Raw genomic sequence first — 11,001 nt, forward strand, 5'->3', positions numbered from 1 at the left:
TCACCATCACCATCAGCATCATCATCATCATCATCATCATCATCATATTAATATCGTTCATTAAGTCATGTGCACCTTCCGTATCAGGTACTCATTTCACAGTTTAACATTGTAATGCTTATACTTTTCACTAACTTGTAATGGATCCTGTAGGTGCACACAACTTTATGAACGATATTAATAGCTATTAGTTGGTGAAAATATAAATGATCATGTATAATGGAGGTGTCAAGAAAAAGAAGCGTAAAAAACGAAGTTTGGTGCCCTATACTCTTGCATGTTGTGTTATAGCTAAATAGGGTGCAAAACCCTAGAAATTAGGGTTTCATATTTTCGGCTCTTACTCATCGAGTTGGGTCCACCGACTCGTCGAGTAGGTCACTTAATTCAAGCGGCCAGATCCGCTCGTACACGATGAGTTGGGGGCATCCAAATCGTCGAGTAGACCTTTAAAAATGAATAAAAAGCTATAAAATTCATAGCTGGGAGTCGGGGTGTTAAAATTCTCCCCCACTTGAACTAGACTTCGTCTTCGAAGTCCGCTGCAGTGAACAACTCCGGATAATGCTCCTGCATCTCAGCCTCTGGCTCCCAAGTCCACAGGGATCCCTTCTGATGCTCCCATTGTACCTTTACCAAAGGTACTTCCTTGTTCCGTAGAACCTTCACCTTCCTTTATAGAATAGCCACTGGTCTCTCCACGTAATTTAGGCGCACATTGACCTGGATATCTTCTAATGACACGACCGCCTGTTCATCCAGTATGCACTTCCATAACTGTGAAACACTGAAAGTGTGACAACCCGATATTTCAATTCTTTGTAATGACCTAAAAAGTCAAGTATTGTAACCAATTTTGAGTTAATAAAATTAACTTTGATAATAAAATGTCCAAAAAGTTCTATTTAAATTCCTTCTATGTTTAAATGTCTTTAAACCGTGATTGTACGTAAAAAGAACGCCCAAATCCGACTTCGTATATTGAAGTTATGATTTTTCCAAGTTCGGCTTAGCAACAGACAACTAAAAACTCGAATCGGAGATCGAGTGACTTTTGGCCGGAATGACCTAAACGAGAATCGAAGGTCTCGACAATGGTAAAAAGTCTGGCAAAAACCGACGTCAGATAAAGAAGTTATGAATTTTTAAAGAAATTCCTTAATCACGTCATTTTAATAAATAAATAATAAAAATAATTTCGGAATTTTCCAACGGAATCTAAACGAAAGTTGTAGAGCGTAGTCTCACCTACGCGTGGATATAAAGACCATCGAAAACGGAGTTCGTATGAAGAACATATGATTTTTTGAAGTTTATTAAATAAATTATATATTTATTTAATTCAAAAATCCGGAATATCCGAAAAGGAGGCAGCGTCCTCATCCGAGGTACGCGCCGTGTAACCCTGTACGCCCTGCGTACCCGAGGGCCTTGGTCTCGGTCCGTCCACGTCGCCCCTATGCGAAGCTATCCGACCCGCCGTCCCATCCGATCCGCTCCATCTGATCCGTCCCATCCAAAGTCGAGGCAGTCGAGGACTCGGTCATGCATGACGTACGAGTATGCGCTGCGTACTAGCATACGCCCTGCATACCGAGGCTTCTCAGACCCCTATAAATAGCATGCGAAGGCTTCCGAAAAACTTGCTCATTTCTCTCCTTTCTCTCATGATCTTGCCTCGTTTTCCGTGCTCGTTCAAACCCGAAGCTCTGGTCTTTTTGCTCAAGTCCCGAGGGTCGATTTTACTCCCGAGATTCCCGAGAATCCCGAGAAAAATCCGTTTCCCGAGATGAAACTCTACCCGGTTTTTCATCTCGCTATCTTCAAACTTTCAAGTGAGTTCATACCCCTTAATCAACCTTTTTAAATATTCTAAATGCTTTTATATGCTCTCAAGGGGGGGGGGGGGGGGGAATACAAGTAAACACACGAGTATTATCGTGTGTTACATAAAGAATTATTTTATATGCTTTTATATATCCAAATCACATGTGATTTATACACTTTATAGAGAACTTTCATATATATAACATATGTTACAATAGCATTCTATCTTTTGAAATATAAATTGTTGTAATGCATGTATAAACTAAACTTTTCTTAGATTATATGTATACTTGTCTATCTTAGACTCTACACCAAAAATCTATGCTTTCATAACAAATGATTCCTTTTCTAGGTATTTCTAAACAAACGAGACACACTTTTAGAAAACTATAATAGGTATAGTTTTACGAACAAATTTCTAACTCTTATGTACTAGAAACATGAATTTCAAGAAGTCACTTTCGTATACAAGAACAACCGTAACATTTTAACAAGTAGAACTGTTTTTATACCATGGTTTTTGTGAGACACGAACTTCATGTACATTCGAGTACACATTTCAAGTCCTGTATTATATACCAGAATCCCTTGGAGGGGGAGCATGGTGTTTGTGTATAGATCTATACGGGCTTGACAACCCGCGCCCTGACTGTTAGCTACAGTCCACCGTTTGGGGTGACAAACGTCGTAACATTCCAACGCCTGAAGAACGTTGTGTATAGGCATTCCGAGTCAATAGTATGATTATAAAACTCACATGGGGTATTAAAAATGCATTGATTTACGAGGTTTTCAAACACATTGGTTATTTTACACTTACATACATTTTAGAAACAAACATTGGTCTTGAGTGAAGGCTACTTTTATATTAGTAGAAAATATAGGATTTTCTAAACACAAACAAACAAAGACAAAACATTTCATTTCATACAAACATTGTCACTTAAATACTTATGAAACTCACCAGCTTAAATGCTGATCTACTCTTTCAATATTACTTGTATGTCCCAGGGAATCAGTAATTTCAGGTATCATTATGCTTTTGATGAAGGGACGCTGCGGCGCCAGTTTAATCTCATATTTTGACATCATATTGTAATTGGTTTTGAGCATGTAACTTTTGACAAATGTAAACTTTCAATTACATATATGATGGTTGTATTTCTTTCTTTACTATGTATTCATTTGTTACGTTACCACATGAAGTCATCCGCCTCCGAACGTTTCCGCCGTTCAGGTTTGGGGGTGTGGCAGAATGGTATCAGAGCAATGTTTATAGTGAACTAAGTATATCGAACCACATAAGATATACAAACTATAAATGCTTAAGGGACTAATACTCTCTGACAAAACAATTTTTCTGTTTACGCTTAAGCAGCGTTGCGTTTAACTTAAATTGATAGTCATTTTAGTACAATTACATGCATACAACAAATTATTTTCATAATATCTAACTATACAACAAGTATTTAGACAAGTTGACACTACGATTGAGACTCGATATATGTAATCTGATTTTGGACAAATATAGCGTGATCAACTATATTTGCCCGAGATTGGACCAACGTATATCGACGAATGATCATAGTAAGCAACAAATCAAAACTTACCAAACCATTACTAGAATCAAACACAAGAATTTAAATACTATAGGAGTATTTTCTATCTAAACTAGTTTAACTTACATGTTTTGCATGTTTCAACTTTATCCCATTCTTATAACCCTATTTCTCGTACAGTCAAATGGCTGGATTTCACCACCCTTACGACCCCTACTTTCCCAACCAAGGCAGCGGAGGATGGATCGAAGATGATCCCGAAGAGGACGAGGAACCCATAGAAGTGGGTGATGACTCCGGTACCGAATCAGAGCCAGAAGTGATCGATCCACCACCCATTCAACCTCCCGTCTTCGTAAGGAACTTTCAAGGACCGACTCCCATCTGGGGAAGTCACCTCCATCATTGGAGCCAACAACAAGGCATACGCCCTCCCTACGGCATGTGTCGGGACTTCTATGATGTCCGCGGTGGAGGTTTGGCTGATCGAGCACTCCCTGTAATGGTGGGTAAGTTAGCCAATCAGTCCTATCAGTCCGGAGTTCAAGCTAGCCGACTCCGGGATGTCAACGTGGAAGTGAAGGTTCACACTTCTGACATCCGTAGGCTGGACAAGATACAAGACAATGCTCAACTCCAAACCGAAGCATTTCAAGCGAAAATGATTGCAGCCCTCGCTGAACTGAGGGAACAACAAGCCGTTTTTGATAGGCGTCTAATGGAGTCGAAGCAATCAGATGTTGAGTCAAGCTCCAAGCGCAACCTGCGTCGCAAGTAGTGCTTGTCAAAGACTCAAATTTTGTTATAGCTTAGGACATCGGCTAAAAGTCTTTAAATTTCTCGAACTTTGTAATCAGAGACCTTTATAGGGGTGAAATTTTCATGATCGTTGTAACAACTTTTATATTAATATAAGTGACACTATTATTACTACTTTAAGTATTTCGTTCAAACCTTGAAAGGTCTTTGAGAAACCAAATACTTGTTTCATATTTTCAGTCTTACAAATAACTTTCATTCTTCTATTTTAAGACTTATACTATCATCTGTTGTTGAACTATAGCGATTTAGTTCATGAGACACATACATTTTCTATTCTATGGAATTCTTATCTTTACCTTTTCAACCTATAGTTGAAGGATGCCTCCGCGTAGGAACCCAAGGCGAATGAACGGTGGGGAAACACCTGTACCACCACCACCTCCACCACCTCAATTTGATGATGTTATGTTCCAAGCAGCAGTCACCGCAGCGGTGACAGCTGCCATGTCACAGATCAATAACTCGAGTACTAATGGCTCGGGATCTGGCACACACCCATCCAACCATGGCGAGAGTCATTGACCACCTCTAGAATGCACCTATAAGGACTTCACTAATGCCAAGCCCCGGATGTTTTATGGAACGGGTGGTGTGATGGCCCTGAGGCAGTGGATTGAATGGATGGAGGCAGTCTTTGAAATATGCTCCTGTCCCGAGCACAGCAAAGTCAAATTTGCAACTTTCACCCTTATTGATACAGCTTTAACTTGGTGGAATGGTCACGTTAAAGTACTTACCCTAATAGTGGCAAACTCCATAAGCTAGGAGAGCCTGAAAGCCATGATGATGAGAGAATACTGCCCACGGGGAGAGATTCAAAAGCTCGAACATGAACTATGGACTCTCGGAATGGTTGGTACCGACATCGCTACTTATACCAACAGATTCTGCGAGCTGGCAATCCTTTGTCCAGATATGATTGCTCCCGAGAGCAAGAAAATAGAAAGGTACATCTGGGGACTGACACCCCAAATACGATCAAGCGTGTTAGCTTCCAAACCTGACACCTTTGAAAGTGCTAAGGAACTGGCACAATCTCTGATTGACTACGGAGGTCATCAGAACTCAACCACTTCTGCACCAGAACCACAGAAAGGAAACAACAACAACAACAACTACAACAACAACAACAACAACAATAGCAGGAAGAGAGTGTGGAATAAAGGGAAGGGCGGGTCTTCCCAAGAGCCCGCAAAGAAATAACTGGTTTCAGTGAATGTTGCCATTGTACCTACTACAGCTCCTACAAATACCTACCCAACAAAGCCTTATGTAGGTAATCGTCCAAAGTGCACTAAATGCACTTACCACCACCATGGACCTTGTCGGTAAATGCAGTGCACCAACTGCAACAGAAAGGGACACACAACCCGTTTCTGCAAAGACCCCGCAAAGCCGATCACTCAAGTTCCCAGTACGGGTGTAGGGCAGACTTGCTAGGGTTGTGGCGAGGTGGGCCACTACAAGAGGAACTGTCCTAAGGCAGCAGGCACCGGCGGTGTGGGACGAGTTTTGGCTATAGGCCACGACGAAGCAGTAGCTGGCCCAACTATAGTTGCTGGTACGTTCCTTCTCGATAATTCATATGCATGCATATTATTCGATAGTGGAGCGGAGAGAAGCTTCGTGAGTGAAAACTTTATTCATTTACTTAAACCTAAACCTAGCAAGTTAGAAAAATCATTCACTGTAGAGATGGCCAATGGAAAAACTGAAAACACTAACTGCATATACATGGGCTATACGTTAACTTTAGACGGCCATCCTTTTCCAATCAATCTCATGCCGGTCCAAATTAAAAGTTTTGACGTCATAGTCGGCATGGATTGGTTGAGTCTTCTTCGCGCCGAAATCATGTGCTTTGAGAAAGCAGTCCGTCTTAATCTCCCTAACAACGAAACATTATTTATCTACGGCGACAAATCAAGTACAAACCTTCGCATCATTTCGTGCATCCAAGCTCGAAAGTGCATGCGGAAGGATTGTCGAGCATTCCTAGCGCACATCGTTGATACAAGTCAAGAACTGAAGGACATCAAGAACATCTCGGTAGTACGTGACTTTCCCGATATCTTTCTAGAAGAACTACCAGGATTACCACCGCAACGCCAAGTCGAGTTCAGAATCGACTTAGTTCCAGGGGCTACCCCAGTAGCGAAGTCGCCTTATCGTCTTGCACCAGCAGAGATACAGGAACTTTCCAGTCAACTTAATGAACTCCTTCAAAAAGGATTCATAAGACCAAGTTTCTCACCTTGGGGAGCACCGGTCTTGTTTGTAAAGAAGAAAGACGGATCCTTTCGTATGTGCATCGACTACAGAGAGCTGAACAAACTTACTGTCAAGAACCGTTATCCTCTACCTCGTATTGACGACCTATTCGATCAACTTCAAGGAGCAAACTACTTCTCAAAGATACACCTACGATTCGGATACCACCAATTACGAGTTCTAGAGGGGGATATTCCAAAGACAGCTTTCCGAACTCGTTATGGACACTACGAATTTGTAGTGATGCCATTCGGATTAACCAATGCACCAGCAGTATTTATGGACCTAATGAATAGGGTATGCCGTCCTTACTTGGATCAGTTCGTCATCGTCTTTATCGATGATATACTTATCTACTCCCGAAGTGAGGAAGAGCATAGTCAGCACCTACGAAAAGTCCTAGAAACACTGCGAATGAAGAAACTCTATGCGAAATTCTCTAAATGCGAATTTTGGATTCGAAGAGTCGAATTTTTAGGCCTCGTTGTTAGCGAGAAAGGTATACACGTGGACCCCTCCAAAATTAAGGCCCTTGAGAACTGGTCGGCACCAAAGACACCTACAGAAATTCGTCAATTTCTAGGTCTCCCTGGCTACTATCGCAGATTCATAAAGAACTTCTCTAGCATTGTGAAACCTCTTACTACATTAACCCAGAAAGGCGTGGCCTTTGACTGGGAAGCGAAACAAGAGAAGGCATTCCAGACACTAAAATGGGCCCTGTGCACCGCACCGATGCTATCCCTCCCCGAAGGGATAGAAGACTTTGTAGTGTATTGCGATGCGTCAAATCAAGGACTTGGTTGTGTTCTTATGCAGATAGGGAAGGTTATTGCTTATGCCTCCCGACAGCTTAAGACACACGAAGTGAACTATACGACACACGATCTTGAGTTAGTAGCAGTGGTATTTGCTCTGAAGATCTGGAGACACTACTTATACGGAACAAAGAGTACTATTTTCACCGATCACAAGAGCCTTCAACACATTTTCGATCAGAAGGAACTCAACATGCGACAACGATGATGGGTTGAGTTACTAAATGACTACGAATGCGAAATTCGTTATCATCCTGGCAAGGCAAACGTGCTACCTGACGCCCTCAGTCGAAAGGAATACACTGGTCGAAGGGTCAAATCTCTGACTATGACTATCCATTCCCACTTATCCACACAAATTAAGGAGGCACAAATGGAAGCTTTGCAACCTGAAAATGTGGCGGGTGAATCCCTGCGAGGAATGGAAAAGAATCTAGAAGTCAAGGGTGGCGGAGCCTACTATCTCATGGACCGAATCTGGACCCCGAAACATGGTGGTTTCAGAAACGTAGTCATGACCGAAGCTCACAGCTCAAGATATTCCGTTCACCCGGGTTCAGATAAAATGTATCTGGATCTTAAGAGACTATACTGGTGGCCTAACATGAAAGCAGAAATTGCTACCTTCGTAAGTAAATGCCTTACTTGCGCTAAGGTTAAGGTCAAGTATCAGAAACCGTCAGGATTACTACAACAACCAGAGATACCAGAATGGAAATGGGAGTGGATTACTATGGACTTCATAACCAAGTTACCCAAGACGACGGGTGGACTCGATACCATATGGGTCATCGTCAACAAATTGACCAAATCCGCACACTTCCTACCCATCAAGGAGACTGAGAAAATGGAAAAGCTTACAAGAACTTACTTGAGGGAAGTAGTGCGACTGCATGGTGTTCCGATATCCATTATCTCTGATAGAGATAGTAGATTCACTTCAAGATTCTGGCAGACACTACAAAGTTCCCTGGGGACTAGGCTAGACATGAGTACAACCTACCACCCACAAACAGACGGGCAAAGTGAGAGAACGATACAAACTTTAGAAGATATGCTGAGAGCCTGTGTGATTGACTTTGGAAGGGCATGGGATATCCATTTACCACTTGTCGAATTTTCATACAACAATAGTTATCATACAAGCATAAAGGTTGCTCCGTTTGAAGCCCTCAATGGTCGAAAGTGCAGATCCCCTCTGTGCTGGACTGAAGTTGGCGATACCCAATTAACTAGAGGAAGAGTTCCTGAAAGCACTCTCACCGGTCCGGAAATCATACAAGAAACGACTGAGAAGATCGTTCAGATTCGTGAACAATTGAAAGCCTCTAGAGACCGACAGAAAAGCTACGCTGACCAAAGGAGGAAACCTTTGGAATTCCAGGTAAGAGACCACGTCTTATTAAAGGTCTCACCGTGGAAGGGTTTAATACGCTTTGGAAAGCGTCGGAAACTAAATCCAAGATACATAGGGCCTTTCGAGATTCTTGCCAGAATCGGCCCTTTGGCTTACAAGCTTAACCTACCGCGTGAACTTAGTAACATACATCCAACCTTCCACGTGTCAAACTTGAAAAAGTGTCTGTCCGATGAGACTCTTGTTATTCCACTCGATGAGATCGAGATCAACGAGAGCCTCAACTTTGTGGAAGAACCAGTAGAAATCATGGACCGAGAGGTCAAACAAACAAAACAAAGTCGCATACCCATCATGAAGGTTCGCTGGAACGCCAAGCGGGGACCTGAATTCACATGGGAATGCGAAGACCAAATGAAACAAAACTACCCTCATCTCTTTCATGTTCACTAGTATCTTTACTACTTTAAATTTCGGGACGAAATTCCCTCCAACGGGGGGATGATGTGACAACCCGATATTTCAATTCTTTGTAATGACCTAAAAAGTCAAGTATTGTAACCACTTTTGAGTTAATAAAATTAACTTTGATAATAAAATGTCCAAAAAGTTCTATTTAAATTCCTTCTATGTTTAAATGTCTTTAAACCATGATCGTACGTAAAAAGAACGCCCAAATCCGACTTCGTATATTGAAGTTATGATTTTTCCAAGTTCGGCTTAGCAACAAACAACTAAACACTCGAATCGGAGATCGAGCGACTTTTGGCCGGAATGACCTAAACGAGAATCGAAGGTCTTGATAATGGTATTTCAGCGATAAAAAGTCTGGCAAAAACCGACGTCAGACAAAGAAGTTATGAATTTTTAAAGAAATTCCTTAATCACGTCATTTTAATAAATAATTAATAAAAATAATTTCGGAATTGCCAACGGAATCTAAACGAAAGTTGTAGAGCGTAGTCTCACCTACGTGTGGACATAAAGACCATCGAAAACGGAGTTCGTATGAAGAAGATATGATTTTTTGAAGTTTATTAAATAAATTATATATTTATTTAATTCAAAAATCCCTAATATCCGAAGAGGAGTCAGCGTCCTCATCCGAGGTACGCGCCGCGTAACCCTGTACGCCCTACGTACCCGAGGGCCTTGGTCTCGGTCTGTCCACATCGCCCCTATGCAAAGCTATCCGACCCGCCGTCTCATCCGACCCGCCCCATCCGATCCGTCCCATCCGAAGCCGAGGCAATCGAGGACTCGGTCATGCATGACGTACAAGTACGCGTTGCGTACTAGCGTACGCCCCGCGTACCGAGGCTTCTCAGACCCCCTATAAATAGCATGTGAAGGCTTCCGAAAAACTTGCTCATTTCTCTCCTTTCTCTCACGATCTTGCCTCGTTTTCCGTGCCCGTTCAAACCCGAAGCTTTGGTCTTTTAGCTCAAGTCCCGAGGGTCGATTTTACTCCCGAGATTCCCGAGAATCCCGAGAAAAATCTGTTTCCCAAGACGAAACTCTGCCTGGTTTTCCATCTCGCTATCTTCAAACTTTCAAGTGAGTTCATACCCCTTAATCAACCTTTTTAAATATTCTAAATGCTTTTATATGCTCTCAAGGGGGGGAATACAAGTAAACACACGAGTATTATCGTGTGTTACATAAAGAATTATTTTATATGCTTTTATATATCCAAATGACATGTGATTTATAAACTTTATAGAGAACTTTCATATATATAACATATGTTACAATAGCATTCTATCTTTTGAAATATAAATTGTTGTAATACATGTATAAACTAAACTTTTCTTAGATTATATGTATACTTGTCTATCTTAGACTCTACACCAAAAATCTATGCTTTCATAACAAATGATTCCTTTTCTTGGTATTTCTAAACAAACGAGACACACTTTTAGAAAACTATAATAGGTATAGTTTTACGAACAAATTTCTAACTCTTATGTACTAGAAACATGAATTTCAAGAAGTCACTTTCGTATACAAGAACAACCGTAACATTTTAACAAGTAGATCTGTTTTTATACCACGGTTTTTGTGAGACACGAACTTCATGTACGTTCGAGTACACATTTCAAGTCCTGTATTATATACCAGAATCCCTTGGAGGGGGAGCATGGTGTTTGTGTATAGATCTATACGGGCTTGACAACCCGCGCCCTGACTGTTAGCTACAGTCCACCATTTGGGGTGACAAACGTCATAACATTCCAATGCCTGAAGAACGTTGTGTATACGCATTCCGAGTCAATAATATGGTTATAAAACTCACATGGGGTATTAAAAATGCATTGATTTACGAGGTTTTCAAACACATTGGTTA

The sequence above is a fragment of the Lactuca sativa genome, chromosome 2 (genome assembly GCF_002870075.4).
Source record: "Lactuca sativa cultivar Salinas chromosome 2, Lsat_Salinas_v11, whole genome shotgun sequence".
NCBI lineage: Eukaryota > Viridiplantae > Streptophyta > Magnoliopsida > Asterales > Asteraceae > Lactuca > Lactuca sativa.